This window comes from Sciurus vulgaris (genome assembly GCF_902686455.1).
Source record: "Sciurus vulgaris genome assembly, chromosome: 17".
NCBI classification, from domain to species: domain Eukaryota; kingdom Metazoa; phylum Chordata; class Mammalia; order Rodentia; family Sciuridae; genus Sciurus; species Sciurus vulgaris.
Genome location: NC_136478.1, coordinates 44,741,945 through 44,757,269, shown reverse-complemented (window position 1 = coordinate 44,757,269; position 15,325 = coordinate 44,741,945). Strand labels below are relative to the sequence as shown.

Genomic DNA, 15,325 nt, shown 5'->3' with positions numbered 1-15,325 from the left:
TTTCTGATTTAAAAGAGCATTATATTCAATAATGCTCAATATGAATTCATTTATTGTATTTGCTAAGACTTATATTGTGACCTAGAATGTGTTCTGTGTTGAAAAATGTTACATGAGCTGCTTAGGACAACATGAATTCAGCTGTTTTTTGGATGAAATTTTATAGAGGTCTGTTATGTCCATTTGATTTATAGTATTATTTAGGTCAAAAGTATCTTTGTTAATTTTATGTCTGGATGACTTGTCTGTTGGTGAGAGGGGTGTGTTGAAGTCACTTAGTATTATTGTATCGGGTTCTGTCCAGAATTTAATGTAAATAAGAGTCATATGTAATCAGGTGCACCAGCATTAGGGCATAAATATTTATTGCCATTATATCTTCCTGTTGGATTGTTCTCTTTATCCATATTTAAGTGACCTCCTTTATCTCGTTTGATTGATTTTTGCTTAAATATCATTTTTTCAGAATAATAGGTATTCCTGCTTGTTTTCTAACTATTTGCATGTCTTTTCTTTTTTCATTCTTTTACTTTCAGCCTGTGGATGCTTTTGCCTATGAGGTGAGTCTAAACAGCAGATAGTTGGATCTTGTTTTTTTAATTAATTCCATTAATCTATGTCTTTTAATTGGAGAGTTGAGGCATTTACATTCAGTGTTGTTATTGTTATTTTGGTACTAGGGATTGAATCCAAAGGTGCTTGCTCACAGAACCATGTCCCTAATCCTTTTTATTTTTTATTTTGAGACAGAATCTAAGTTGCTTAGGCTTGCCTTGAATTTGTAATCTTCCTGCCTCAGCTTCCCAAATCTCTGGGATTACAGGCATGTGGCACCGTGCTTGTCTCATTCAGTGTTATTATGGATAAATGTTTGATATTTTATAGCATTTTGTTTTGTTTTCTGTGTTTAATTTGGTCTTAATTTCACTTATTTACTTTCTCTTCTAGGGCACATTCATTTGCAAGCTCTGGGTTTTTTTGAGTTCTCCTGTTAACTATTAACTATTTTTTGTAGTGTTAGTTTAGTGGTCATGGATTCTTTTAGTTTATCCTTATCATGAAAAGTCTTTATTTATTCTTCACTTTTGAAACATGGCTTTGCTGGATGTAGCTATCTTGGCTGACAGTTGTTTTCTTTCAGAACTTGGAATATCTCACTCCACACCATCCTTCATTTTACAGTCTGTGTTATGGAATGTGTGAATATTACAAACCACCACGCATGGCGAGCCAAATTGAAAGGGAAGAAAATGACCTTTAATGAACATGCCAAGCGGCTGGGAGCAGGCTAATGTCTCGAAGATTTCCCGGCACCTGAATGTTGGTAGTAAGGCAAAGCCCACAAAAACAACTGAGGCACATGTATATTGAAAAAGATATTTTGATTATATGGAGAATTGTTTTGATTATACATTTCACAGTCATTTTGTTATACATCAGGGCCATAGGGACTCAGGAAGGTCCCACTGTACTGTCAACATAGATGCAGCTTCAGGAGGCTGAAAAGAAAACATTATAAGCAAGCATACAATGGAGTCAGGTCAGAACAAAGTGGCATTACTTTGGTTCTTTTCTATTTCTTTTGAGTTGAGAAGTCAAAAGTGAGCCTTATTGGTTTATCTGTAAATGTGAACTGCTGTTTTTCTCTTACAGCTTTTAATTGTCTTTTTTTCTTATTCTCTAAGTTAGGCATTTTAATTGTGATGTGTCTTGGAGAAATTCTTTTTTGATCTTGTTATCTGAGGTTGTACATGGTTGTCCATCTCATTTCTATAGTTTTTTTTAAAAAATTGTGTTATTTCACTGAGAAGATTCTCTCTCTCTTGTTTTGTACTGGGGATTGAACCCAGTGGTGCTTAACCACTGAGCCACATCCTCAGACCTCACTGAGGAGATTCTTAGTGCCATTAACTGGTATCTTCATCCTCTCTGCTATCCCAATTTCACAGAAGTATTATCTCTTGATATTGTCCCAGTGATCTTGTGTACTCTGATTGTGATCTTTAATTTTTTTCCTTTATTTCATATCACCTGTTCCAGTTCATATACTGTTTCCAATGTCTGAAGTTCTGTTTTTTACATAATTCAATCTGTTGGTGATATGTTCAAGTGAATTTTTTATTTGATTCACTGTGTCTTTTATTTCCAGGAATTCTGATTGGTTTGTTTTCACTCTCTCTACTTCTTTACCAAATTGGTCTTTCACATCAAAGGGAGATAAGGACCAGGAGAAGGGAGGCAGGAAGGGAAAAGAGAAATACTGGGAGATGATATTGGCCAAATCATGTTGTTATATCACGTGCACATATGAATATGTAACAGTGAATCCCATTATGTACAATCGTAATACGCCAGTAAAAATATGGGAAAAAAAAGTTCTTTCATCTCATTTGCTCAATTAATTCATTCCTTAGATCTTCTTTTAGCTCATTGAAAATTTTAATAATCAATTTTTATAGTCTCTTTGGAAATTTATCCACTTCATATCTGAGGTTTCCTTTGTCAGAGGATTTTAAAATTGGCGCTTGCCTGTTTTCTCATGTTTTTAGAGATCTCAAACTTGTGCATCTATACATATGGATTCCTCTTCCTCTTGTAAGTGTGTTCCTTTGATAATAATTTGGTAATAAGTCTTGTCTTTGGGTGTCTTTTAACTTCAACACCTAGGCTCAGCATAATGTGAGTGTTGATTTCAACCTCCAGTGCTGTTCAGTTTGCTGTTGTAGAACTGCTGATTTAATTCACTCATGAAGAGCTGCTGCAATACTATGGGTTCCTCTGGGCTATCATCTTGGGAATTCTATTTTGTTGTATGAGTAGTCATCTAGGAGTGGGACCCAAGGTCCCCCTCTAGCATTTCCTACTTGGGGGCTTGGTCATTGATGTGGGGTTTTCACAATATGTGAAATTATTGGAGCTTAAGTGAAGTTAGTTCATACATGGAGTGAGGTTCATTGTCACTTAGCTGAGACATGGGTGTAGCTCAGCACCAGGGTCTTGTCCCAATCACTTCTAACCCTTCTTAGCAAAAAGGGAAGCAAGCAATAGCAATAATAGAGTGACCAAAATCCAGCCTTAAAATAAATGTTGGGTGTCTACTATGATATCTCTAAAACTAACTGCCAAACAAAAGGTTATGGTGGAGGCCAGCATTTAGGATTAGCAACAATAGTAGGCAGCCATGAACTAAATCTAGCATTAAATAGCAGGTGTCAACTATGCCTTCCAGTGTTAACGACCTGAGTGGTGGGAGGCAAGAATGACACATTCTAAATATTTCTAAAAGATAGTAAAATTATGGTTCCTTAAGTGAAAAGAAAATGAAATAGGAAGACAAGAGAAAGCTTGAAATACTTAAAAAATGAACAGAGGGGAAGTCAGAGAGAGAGCAGAGATAGCTATAAAGGAGAAGTGAAAAATAACTAAAGTAATAAAACAGAAGAAGAGGGAACTGCTGCACCAGTGAGGCCAAACTAGCAGTTCCAGTGAGGGGCGATGGGGGATTTGAAAATAAAGACATACACACAGATTTTGAAGATAAAGCTGGGATCAGGTGAAGTGCTGCTCTCAAATGGAGAAGCTGATCTACTAAAGAGTTACTCCAGCAATCTTTTCATATGTCTCATTATCAGGTTAAAGTCTTGCAAGCATTATTCTTTGTCCTCAGGAAAGTTACAGAACTAGACACATCTTTGCAGCTTTTCCACAGCTGCAGTGTGCACTGTTAGGAACTTTGTATGGAGCTCAGGGAGGCCCATTGTTTACAGTCACTGTTGAGCCCAAAGGCTCAGGAGTAGCGGAGCTGGTGAACCATTGTGGTTGTCTAGCATGAGAACTCCTCTGTCCCTGGGAGCTGTGTGCCTGAGATCAAGGTTGAAGCTGGTAAGACTCCTTGCACAGATCTTCCTCAGGCAGGGCGTTACCATAGCAACTAGGCATCCCGTACCCTTGCACAGAAACATTCCCAGGTACCAGGTACACCACTGCCATGGGGTCATCAGAGACCCCCAACCTCAGTCATTGCTCTTCCATTCCGTCATCGCTCTCAATACAATTTGCCTATTAGAGGGGGAAGAAAAGGAAGAACAAGAGAAACAAAACAAAGGTAAGCTGGGTGAGGTGGCACATGCCTGTAACCCCAGTAGCTCAGGAGGCTGAGGTAGGAAGGTGTTGAGTTCAAAGCCAGCTTCAGCAAAAGTGAGGCTGCTGGGGCTGGGGTGGAGGCTCAGTGGTAGAGCGCTTGCCTAGCATGTGTGAGGCACTGAGTTTGATCCTCAGCACCACATAAAAATAAGTGAAAAAAATAAAGGCATTGTATCTATCTACAACTAAAATATATATATATATATATATTTATACATATATATATATATTTAAATTGAGGCTGCTAAGCAACTCAGTGAGACCCTGACTCTAAATAAAATACAAAATAGGGCTGTGGATATAACTCAGTGGTTGAGTGTACCTCAGTTCAATCCCTGGTACCCCTGCCCCCCAAAAAGGGTAAGAACCCTTAAAAAAATTGAAACAAACCCAAACCCACTAAACAAACTATCATGGCTGAGGTTGTAGCTCAGTGGTAGAGCACTTGCCTAGCATGTGTGAGGTACTGGGTCCAATCCTCAGCACCACACAAAAATAAAAAAAGTAAAGGTATTGTGTCCATCTACAACTAAAACAATTAAAAAAAAAAAAAAAAACCTCTATCACTCCAAAGTGATATCACTCCAAAGCTAACTAACAAACACTAGAAAGAAAAATGTTGATGTACCTTCATTTTGTTCATTTATTTATATGCAGTGCTGAGAATTGAACCCAGTGCCTCACACATGCTAGGCAAGTGTTGTACCACTGAGCCACAACCCCAGCCCCCAGAATATGATTCCTAATGAAAAATGAAGAACTGGTTTCTGCCACAGTCCAAACTATTGACAAGGATAGATGTTCACTGCCTTTGTGCCCTTCCTGCTGTTTCTTTTTGGGGTCTGTACCCCTATTTCAAGGGCTTGGTGTGGTTAAATCTGACCTCTTTGTGTTTCTAACCCAAATGCCAGCTGATGTGGCCTGGACCAGAGCTGCTTGTAGGAGCTCTTGGCTCTTGTCTCACAGTATAAAGTAGGGCAGAGCAGGGAGTACTGACAACTGGAGTTTATCTGGACAGACTAGGTCAGTGTGCTCCCAGAGCAAGGCTAATGCAGAGTTCTAAGTGAAAAATTCCAGCTGCTGGGATTTAGTTCTGACCATGCTTTGGAACTTTGTAGGGTGACATTTACTCCAGAGATTCGATCCCATTCCCTGTTACTGGGAAGATGCCAATCTCGGCTGACTTCCCAGGATCAGACCGGGAGGGTAAACCTGGCCTGCTGGATCAGTTCCTGACTTTGCCCCACTCTGAACGAGTGGCCATCAACGAAGAAACACAAGCCTCTCTCCCATCACTAATGCTCAGTCTGGATCCCCCGGGCACAATCCTCTGGTTTTTCAGTCACACTGGGCACACACTGAGACCTCATGACAGACATTTGTGGGATAGGCCACAACATTATTATGAACTGCAGTCTTGCCGCCCAGAGTTGCCATGAGGGCTCTTCAGAATGGCTCCCGCCTCAGTGCTGCTTGCTAGCCGGGAGATTCAGAGCACTTTCCGATCAGCTGGCACACTGTCTCCAGTCAGTTAAGATCAGCCTCCCTGGCTATTCCTGTCTGTGCCATAGGTCTCTCGTGCCAGATATTTTCTTTTTATGCCTGTGTTACCCCTCCCTTCTGCAGGGAACAGGCCTTGCTGACTGCCAAAGCTGGCACATCTCTAACACATTATTTTTCTATGTTCAAAGAACCTGAATTTCTGAGCCTCTGTGATTTTACTGTCCACTGTTGAAATTCAGAGCCCTTCTTCTAATCCACCATCTTCCAAGCAACTCTATGCAATATAATTTTGCTGTGTTGTGGTTTTTTAAATTTGGCATTTCATGATCTTTCTTTTTGTGACCTAATAGATGCTCAGCCTGTGTTTACTTAATTGTTTTGCACTTGTCTTGGATGGAGATGTGTATTAAAATCCTGTATGATCGATGCAACTTTCTTTTATAACCTGTAACTTATGCTTATTGTTTGTTTTGCTTGCTTGCTTGCTTACTTGTTTTTGTAACGCTGAGTATCTAGCTCAGGATGCCGTGCATGCTGGGAAAACAATCTACCATTAAGCTACATCTCCAGTCTGAAATATGTAGCTTTGGTAGTTGACGTATAGACATTCATGTTTATTATATATTTATTGTGAATTGGAGGCTACAGATTTAGCATCTTCAAGATCATAACTCCTGCTTATATTGTTGTTTCCATTATGTGTGTTTCTCCCCAAGTAAATTTTATTAGATTTATGTGTACAAACAAGTCTGTACATGATAATGCAATCAAATAAACCAATACAGTTGGAACTGTGTGGCTTAAGTGAAGGGTCACAAAGGGAACAGCTATATAAGTACCCAGATCCAGTAATAAAAACATTACCTGCAACCTAGAAGTCACCTTGGACCTTCTGTACGACCAGTAGCTCCCCCAAAATAATCACTATATATCAGTTTTGGTTCTTTTTGGATTGATGTGTAGATGGAATCATGCAGTGTGTGTACCCTGTTGCTTGGTTCTTTTGTTCAACTTTGTCTGTGAGAGCCGTCCATACTATTGTTTGTAGAAACATTTCAGTTTATCCTCATTGCTAAATAGTGTTCCAGTGCATGAATATACCACTTGTATGTATTTATTTTCCTCTTTATTTAAAATATTTTTTAGTTATAGATGGTCTTTTATTTTATTTATTTTTATGTGGTGCTAAGGATCAAACCCAGTGCCTTATTCATGCTGGGTAAGTGCTCTACCACTGAGCTACAGCCCCACCCCCATTTTACTTTTGACAGGCATTAGAATTGTTTCCTTCCCTGGGCTGTCATGAGTAGTGATGCTACGAGCCTTCTTGTACTTGTTGCTTTGTGTTTGAATGGCTGCAGATCAGTTGGGTATATTCCTTGGAGAGCAGTTGGTGAGTCATAGAGTATAGTAGTAAAATCGTCTGCGGGAATCGGCCAACTCATGGTCACGCCGTGGTCACACGGGGCGACTCGTCTTGAACACACACTCACAACTTGCCAGCAAACCAGTCTCCTGACCTGACATGCTGCTTGCTTTGATGGGGTGCAGGGAGAGCCCCGGGCAGGAGCACAGGCCGTGCGAGGTGCGTAGCCGTCAGTCCAGGGGCCCACCTCACAGCCAGTGAGGGACCCCAGGTCTGCATTTGCCCAGCACCAAGGCCGTCCCTTCACAGGAGGAGAGGGGTGTGGCCCGTGAGTAGAGAGAAGCCACGGGCATCTTGCTTCTGGGAGTCCTCAACTGCCACGGGCTTGTGGTGGCCCTCAGTGTTTATGAGGACATGGCCCCATAAACCCAGATGGCCTGCGGCTCTTGATACACCCAGAAGATCTGACCCCGTGAGCCAGGATCCCCTCTGGGCCTTGGATGAAGCTGCTCCTTAGGGCCGGCCACCCTGGGCTCCCCTAGTCCCCGCAGGCCGTGGGTTTGCAGTGCTCCAGACAGCTGGAGGAAGCGTGTGCTCCCCAACCCACTCACAGCTGAGGGTCAGTGGAGTCGTCTGTGGCTGCAACACCTCCAGACTGCAGGCCAGGTCACGATGGGGGCAGCTGATAGGCAGCCACAGGGTAACAGGCTTGCCTCCGGAGAGGACATGTACGTACGCCCAGGGGATCCGGGCTCCCTACCTATCTGATCCACCTCTAGTTGCTACCAATTGGTGTCCCTCCGCCAGGCTTTCTTGGTAACAGATGCTGATCCCATTTTCCCACCCGGTGTGACCCTGCATCCCAAATGCCCCACTACAGGGGTCACTGATTTCCTGGGACAAGAACTTTGGAGATTTTGGTAGTAAAACAACTCTTTTCCTTCCCCCAAGCCAGCTGCTTTTATTTAAAATGGTGCAGATACATTGAGACCCTCAGAAACCACAATCACCACGTCACTTCAGTGACAAAGTCAGAACTGCCTAGTTGGGAGGGAGGCTGCCCATGTGGTCTGTGACTGGACCCTGCCCTGCTGACCTTTTAACTCACACTGCAGATGCCGCAGACCTGAGAGCTGAGGACGGGTTTAAATCCCATGCTGTGCCCTCTGACCTCTGACACCACAGCGAGGGCATCCTAGGGCGAGTCAGCCCCTGGGCTCTGCCCTGACATCAGAGCTGGATCAGCACCTGAGGAGTGGCCCCTTCCAGAGAAGGAGGCCCAGGCTAGAGGCAGATGGAGGCCGGCCTGATGCCAGGCAGGGGACCTGATTCCTACTCACTGCCCTTGTCTGCTCCCAGGAAGCAGGGCCACCAGGTGAGGAGCAGCAGGGGGAGGTGTCAAGGAGAGGAAGCACCTGCCCTTGGACTCCAGGTCCCCAGGGCCTGGCTCGCAACATCAGACACAGCACCTCAGAGCACCTCAGGTAGCACGCGGCCCCTTGAGCACCTGATCCATTTCTGTGGCTGGGGACACAGCGTCCACTCATTGCTCTCCAAGCATTGAAAGCATCAGAGGCAACATGGCAGAACAGAGGGAAACCGAGGGACCAACAAACCAAGGCCCTGGCCCTCTCTGCCCTGTGGTCCATCTGTGTCCAAGGGGCTCTTGTCCACGGCGGCCAGCTCTGGCATCTGCTGGGGACCCTGCCACCGCGGGAGGAGAGTCCTCCCTCTTGGATAAAGAATGGGGGTGAGCCATGGACTCGGGAGACGGCTCATGTCGGGGGCTACTGAGAGCTGCTCCTGAACGTCACTGCGTGACCTGGAGGGGACTTTGCACAGGTGTAGACCGAGGAATCCAGCGGGGGAGGAGCCTGATGCTTGAAGGACCGAGCACCAGACCAGCGCCAACCAGCCTGGACGCCAGGAGGGGAGGTCCTGCTGCCGCTCCAGCCACGCAGTCCAGCGTGGGGCGGGGAGCCCTGGAGGGCTTGGGGTGGTGGCGTCAGGGCTCCCACGAGGGCCTCAGCTCCTTCCTGCCCTGCAGACGGCCAGCGATGCTCAGGAGGCTGTGGTTCCTGAGGCCTACACAGAGCCAGGCGCGGCCTCGAGCGTGAGCCCCTTGCTCCTGACAGCTCCCTCGGGTGCCCAGGCCCATCGGTCCTCCCTCACCCCTCAGGCCTTTCGTGTCCTGCTCTTGGAAGACGGCAACCCAGGATCACCCTCTCCAAGACACCGAAGGCCACGTCCTGCATGATCCATTTCTGTGGGATGTCTAGCCCAGGTGGATTCACAGAGATGCTGGTGAGTGGTCATCGGGGCTGGAGGGGCAGCAGGGAGTGACAGCTGACAGGGACAGGGCTTCCTTCTGGGCAGTGTTGTGGGGCAAGAGAGCAGTGACGACTGTAGAAAAAGAAGCTCCTGGCCAAGTTGGCAGTGTGCACAGATGCTCGAGAGGAGCCTGCCTGGGGGCCCGGCGGACGGCGCAGCAGAACAGCTGTGGGCCCTGCAGTCTAGCCAGGTGAGCAACCTGCAGAGCAGAGTGGCCGCAGAGGCAGGAGCCTCACCTGGCACTCCTGAGGTTCAGGAAGGGAGTGCTTAGGTGCTGTGAGCAGGACTGGGGGCACCCCACGCCCAGGGCCCGGAGCCCCTGGGCTTTCTCTCCCCACAAGGTCTCACAGACTGTTATCTGAGGTCGCTGGTCAGGAGCAGCTGAAGGGCCTGCAGGCTGAGCCACTTCCACATGCTCAGCAGAGGGCTATAGGCTGATGGAGGGTGGTATGAGATGCACCTTGAACTTAGCAGGAAACGTCACTCATCAGCTGTCAGCGCAACTCAAAGGGAGATTGAAGGCAGCAACCACCAGCTTATACCCAAATACGGGTATACTTTTGGAAGCCATGGCAAAAATGCCTGAGACAGAGATCCTTCCTGACAGCCTCTGGTGACATCTGGAGGCATGTGAAGCCTGTCAATTGGTGACTGAATTCTTGGAGTGGAGCCTGGGGAGGAGGCTAAGCCTCAAGGAGGGGCTCGGGCACACGCAGGAGGGACTGGGGAGCTCACTAGTGGCCCTTTTTGTCTTTTGATGCCTGAACCATACAACGATCAACCACTTTAATAAATAAATAAATGCAGCTTGGATTAAAATGGATACAACTTAAGTGAGATTTGCAGATTTTCCTTAGAGACTGTGAAAATGTGTTGCCTGAGAATCATTTAAAACACACCTGCTGCATTCGTGGGACAACCCACCGAGCACCTTAAAACACAAGGGCATGGGCCCCGTGGATGAGGGGCTTCGCCAGCCCTCTAGGCCAACCCAGCTTCCCCCACCTGGGGCAGAGGTGTGTTTTCCTCTGTGTCTCTGCTCTAGGTTTTGTCGTTGATCACAAGTGAACCATGGCCAACCCTGATTCGTAAGATCGAGAGATGTACACCAACAAAAATGTGAAGAGTCACTAGCAGCATCGATGACTGACTTGCTCCTATCTCACTTCCAATGAGCACACGAGCATCATAAGATGTAGTTAGAGCTTCAGAGCTGCCTGTGCGTGACAAACGAGGAGCTGGGAGGATCCTGAAATCTTGGGCCCCTGGTTAGTCAGATGATGGAAATTAAAATTTTTCTTTAGTACACATTTTTTTTTAATAGTGTTATAATACTTTTTTAGCCAGGGGAATACAATAACTACTTTGAAAGCTCAGGGTGCTGCTGAGGCCGGTCCATTGGCTCAACTCTGGGGGAAGTGGCACAGGCTCACATGGAGGCACCCAGGGTGTTTGCTGGTAAAGCCACACGCATCTTCGCTGCATGGGCCACTCTGAGCAGGCAGGCGATGTCCTCTAACAGGAAGAGAGCGGCTTCCCCACTGCATTTCCCCGAGGGCCTTCTAGACTGCTGTCCTGAACCCAAGGAGAGCTGCACCCGAGGAGCCTGGGGGAGTCCAGGTCTCCCTGGAGGCCTCCACTGCACCGCTGCTCAGCCATCTCCCTGGGCTTTCCCAGCACAGCCAGCTCTGTGCTGAGACCCCACAGAGCAAATCGAAAGAGAAAAATGCCTTTGATGTCCAGTTGGCAGCCGCCACTGCAGAGGAGGGACATAGGCTGCCTGCACGTGGCCAGCCCAGGCTCCCCTCGAGGAGGTCCAACCCAACCCTGGGGGTGAGCTTCCGTGGCTACTGTGGCAAAGCTCCACAGACTGGGTGTTCAAGACGACCCAAGCTTCTGCTCACTGTCCTGGAGACCACGGTATCACCAGGGCTGGCTCTGGGGGCTCAGGCCAGCTGTGCACCGCCGAGGCCCAGCTGGTACTGGCTGCCAGTGGTCCTTGTTGCTCTGTGGCTGTGGGGGCCACAGGATGCACACTGTGCAAGTCATCACTTGGTGTCCCTGTGCATCCCTGGGTCTTTCCATGACCCACCTCTAAGGGCCAGTCGTATCCAGTTAGGACCCCTCCACTCTGGCGTGACTTCCTCTGAGCTAATTGCATTTGCAGTAAGCCTCAGGTAGCTTCACACCCAGAGGCGCCCAGGGCTGGGGCTCCAGCTGGTTCACTGCTCTTTGCACCCAGAAGCTATCTGTAGCCCAGCACCTCCGAGTCTTGGTCCTCCTCCGAGAGTCACAGTGACTGCTCAGGATCCATCAGGGACCTGGCTCATCGTGCATCAGCCCCTCAGGATGACCCCCGCCAAGCCCCGGCTTTCATGGTTTAGGGGAGCTTAACGCTGCAGCCATGGTTTCATTAAGGGCTGATGGGACGTGTCATGATATCATCAGATCAGGGAGCCTAATAAAAGGGAGAACTTAACAAGGTGCGGAGGGCAGCCCAGCACCATCCTGAAACTGCATGGTGCAGGACACTGGATGACACAGGCTGCTGAGAGCTGTCCTCTGTGCCCGGGAGGCTCCACTCAGGATGTGCTGCCTGCCTCCATGGCATGCTCAGCTGGCCACTGCCCCAGTGTGGAATCTGGTCTGTTCCCTGGCCAGTCGGATCCAGCAGGCTACTTGCCACCCTGTGCCAGAGCCAAGGGCTTCTCTGGAACTCAGCACTAGAATCATCTGCATCCTCTTGGCCTGGGGGCCAGGTTGCAACCGACTCTTCTGGGACCTGGTGTCCCCATGCATCCTGCCAAGGCCAGTGGATGGAGGCTCCAGCACCAAAGCCAGAGAGGTTGCAAGGTCCTCCTCAAATGCAGGATGGAGAAGCTTCTTGGATTCATCCAAGGCTCTGTTTCCCTAAAGTTGCCGATGAACAGAAATCTTGCAGCAGTGTCTGAGTCCACTTCTCTGTACTTAGTTAGAAATTCTGCTTTCCTGGAGGCAGGAAGGTGCGGCAGTCATTCTGGGCACTGGCGTCAGAGGAGCGCTGGTGAGCGGGGGCGTGTTGCATTGAGGCAGGGCTGGCCTGGGGCACAGGTGGTCCTGAGCCTGTGTCCTTCCCTGAGGTACATCCTACTCCAGATGTGGCCCTGACCCTGGCCAGAGCACAGAGAGGACAGTCTGTGGTGAGGAGGAACCCCTGGGCTGCCCATGGCTCTCATCCCTGGGGGGCAGGCGGGGCTTGGCTCAGAGCTTGGCTGCCACTCCATGGAGAGGCGCAGGCGACGCTGCCCTGGGGCTGGCCTGGGCGTGGCTGCTTTTGCTTGCTGATGGTGGTGGGCAGGCAGGAGAGAGATGGATCTGGGGTTGGGGGCAGAGGTGGTGGACACGTGGCAGGCCCACCCTGCCTTCTCCAGGTCTGTGGAGAAAGGAGCCTGGACAGTGAACAGCACGTGTTGGGAGATCCAAGGCCAAGTCCAGCCCCGTGATGATGGGGGAGGCTGGACCGCCCCCCCACTGGTGCTTCAAGCCAGCCCTGGACGGGAACTGGTGGACACACAGCCAGGCCCTGCTCAGGCTCTCCTGCTCCAGGTGCCCAAGGTGAGGCGACCCCTGGGGAGCCAGTGGGAACAGATCTGCCAGGTAAAGGGATCCCACATTGGCGGCTGGTCTGTGGTCACAAACCCCTCGGGGCCTTCTCCACAGATGCTCCCTCATGCCCAGACTCCTGGGCTCACAGATTTGGAAACTTCATGAAAAATCAACTGGGGAGCCATCGTCACTGTCCCTACAACTCAGTTCAGAATGGAGCTCACATCTGCCATGTCCGGTGTGCCCTCCTACGAGCTCTGTATATACCAGCTAGGTATGTCCTCCCCGACTCCATTGGCTGAGGACTGCCACGCCCCCATTCAGCAGATGAGGAAACCGAGGCAGAGGGCAGCCAGGGAATCCGCTCAGATGCACAGTTGGAACTGGAGCCCGGTGGCCTGGCTTCAGGTCTGGGTTTTGGACCACTGTGCCCTGGTTCTGATTTGGCTTAACAGGCTGGTCATGGCCACACTGTCCAATATGGTGGCCCCTAGCCTCATGGGGATACTTAAATTTAAATAATTTAAACTTCAACCAATTAAATGTGGTTCCTGTCTGCACTAGCTACATTTCAAGGGTGTCACCTGTGCCCAGCAGCACAGTAGAGTGTGCCAGATGTATGGTGACAGAAGGCTGCCAGGTGGTGGGCTCCCCTGCTGGGGACAGGTGGCCGGGAAGGCGCTACGGATCTCCCGGGCCATCCCCACGGAACTGTGCTGTCTTTGAGACTTAAGGTCCTGCCTCCTCTCTGCCCTCTCTGGGCCTCTTTCCAGGCAGTGGCTCACAAAAGGCCACCGCGTGGCATCGGGAAGGGGCTCTGCTCACTCCGCCCCTTCTCAGATCTACTGGGAGACAGGACAAGCACACTTTGCACTTTTCTGTCAGCAAACAGGCACTGATCTCCTACTTTGGGGCTTTTCTATGCCATGGGGACAGAGTGGGGAGCAAGAATCTTGAGGCCCCTGGTAAGAGAGAGAGTACAGATGGACATGTGGTGGTGCAGCAAAGTAGAAGCAGATACAGGGAGATGGCGTGATACACCTGGACCGTGCCTTTGGTACAAGACAACACCGGCAACAGGATGGCGTCCCCAAGGTGGTGGCACGTGGGCAGGGGCCCCTGGTGGCAAGGAGAAGCCTCTGGAGTCACCGTGGGAAGAACGAGTGAGTGACCCAGCCAGCCAACTTGGAAACTCAGAGCCAGAGAGGAGCTGGGCTGGAAGAGCAGGAAGGAAAGGGGGTGGCCCAGCGCCGGGGTGGCCCGGGGCCAGTGCCCACCTCATGACACACCAGCCAAGACCCAGGGCCTTCTGGGTGTGCTGAGGCCACCAGCTGGCTCTGCCCTGAGAGCACATGGGATCATGGGTTCTCCTGGAACTTTCCATCTTCACTTTTCTGTAGTCCTGCAGTGTGAAGGCGACCACATCTTACATAGACCCAGAGCTGACCAGCCTTGAGGGCAGTTCCTTGCACAGGAAGCCATGGACTGTGAGCTTTGGAGGATGCTCGGAGGGCTTCTGGGTCCCTGGGTGGTTTATGGAGATGCGGGACATGGGCAGACTTACTGGCAAATCCTAAATGTTGTCCAACACGGAGGATTTATGTTGAATAAATGAGCAGGATAGAGTGCATAGTCAGCGATGGAATGACGAGTTTTTCTAGGTCATTTTCACATAACCTTGTTTACATAACTGTCACTGGGTGTCAGGAATCATCCTGAGCCCCTCTCAAAAATCAACTTGCTTAGTATGAGCACCACGTCATGCCAACTTCACGCACAAATTGTGAAGCCAGAGAGACTTGGATCTGAATCCTTTCCTGCCTCTCTCTCTACATGGCTGAGGCACAGTCACTCAATCTCTTCAAACTTCATTTTTTTCTCTGTAAAATGGGGACATTACCAACTATCTCACGGACTTGCAGGAAATGAAGAAATGTCTTGGTTTGACTCTACGTGATTACGCCGACCTGTGGTGTTTGCTTTACAAGTTTTATATGATCTAAACTTGCACATATAAGGCTTAATGTCCAGTACTTGGAAAGCACTCAATAAATAAAAGCTTTTTAAAAATTTCCGTTTTCTCTCGTTCAAGAGGAGCTGAGAAACACAGGGTCCTTCCTGCTTAGAAGACCCTGCGTTCCCTCTCCATTGTCTGTAAGTTCTTTGCTCCCTCCTTCCAGAACATTCTTTAGCAGGCCTTGTTAAAGTAACTGAAAGGCTTTTGCTGAGTTCCAGTCTTTGAACAAAAAGAAAATTTCAGTAACAATTTTAAAATCACCTTAAAGCTGGTGGGAAATGGCTTCCCAGAGAGCGCAGCTCAGGGGCAGTTGAAGTGATGAATCTGGGAACAGAGAGCTGGAGACAGGACTCCTGGGGATGCGAATTCCTTGGCCATAT

General features: G+C 48.7%; 2 long non-coding RNA genes across 3 annotated transcripts in view; one reads left to right on the top strand and one right to left on the bottom strand.

The window, feature by feature from the left end:
- LOC306648647 overlaps nucleotides 1–15,325 on the bottom strand; it is a 392,598-nt gene that overhangs the window by 156,713 nt on the left and 220,560 nt on the right. The gene's annotated exons all lie outside the window — the stretch shown is intronic.
- The window catches only part of LOC306648652, a 116,372-nt gene that overhangs the window by 31,216 nt on the left and 69,831 nt on the right, over nucleotides 1–15,325 (top strand). The gene's annotated exons all lie outside the window — the stretch shown is intronic.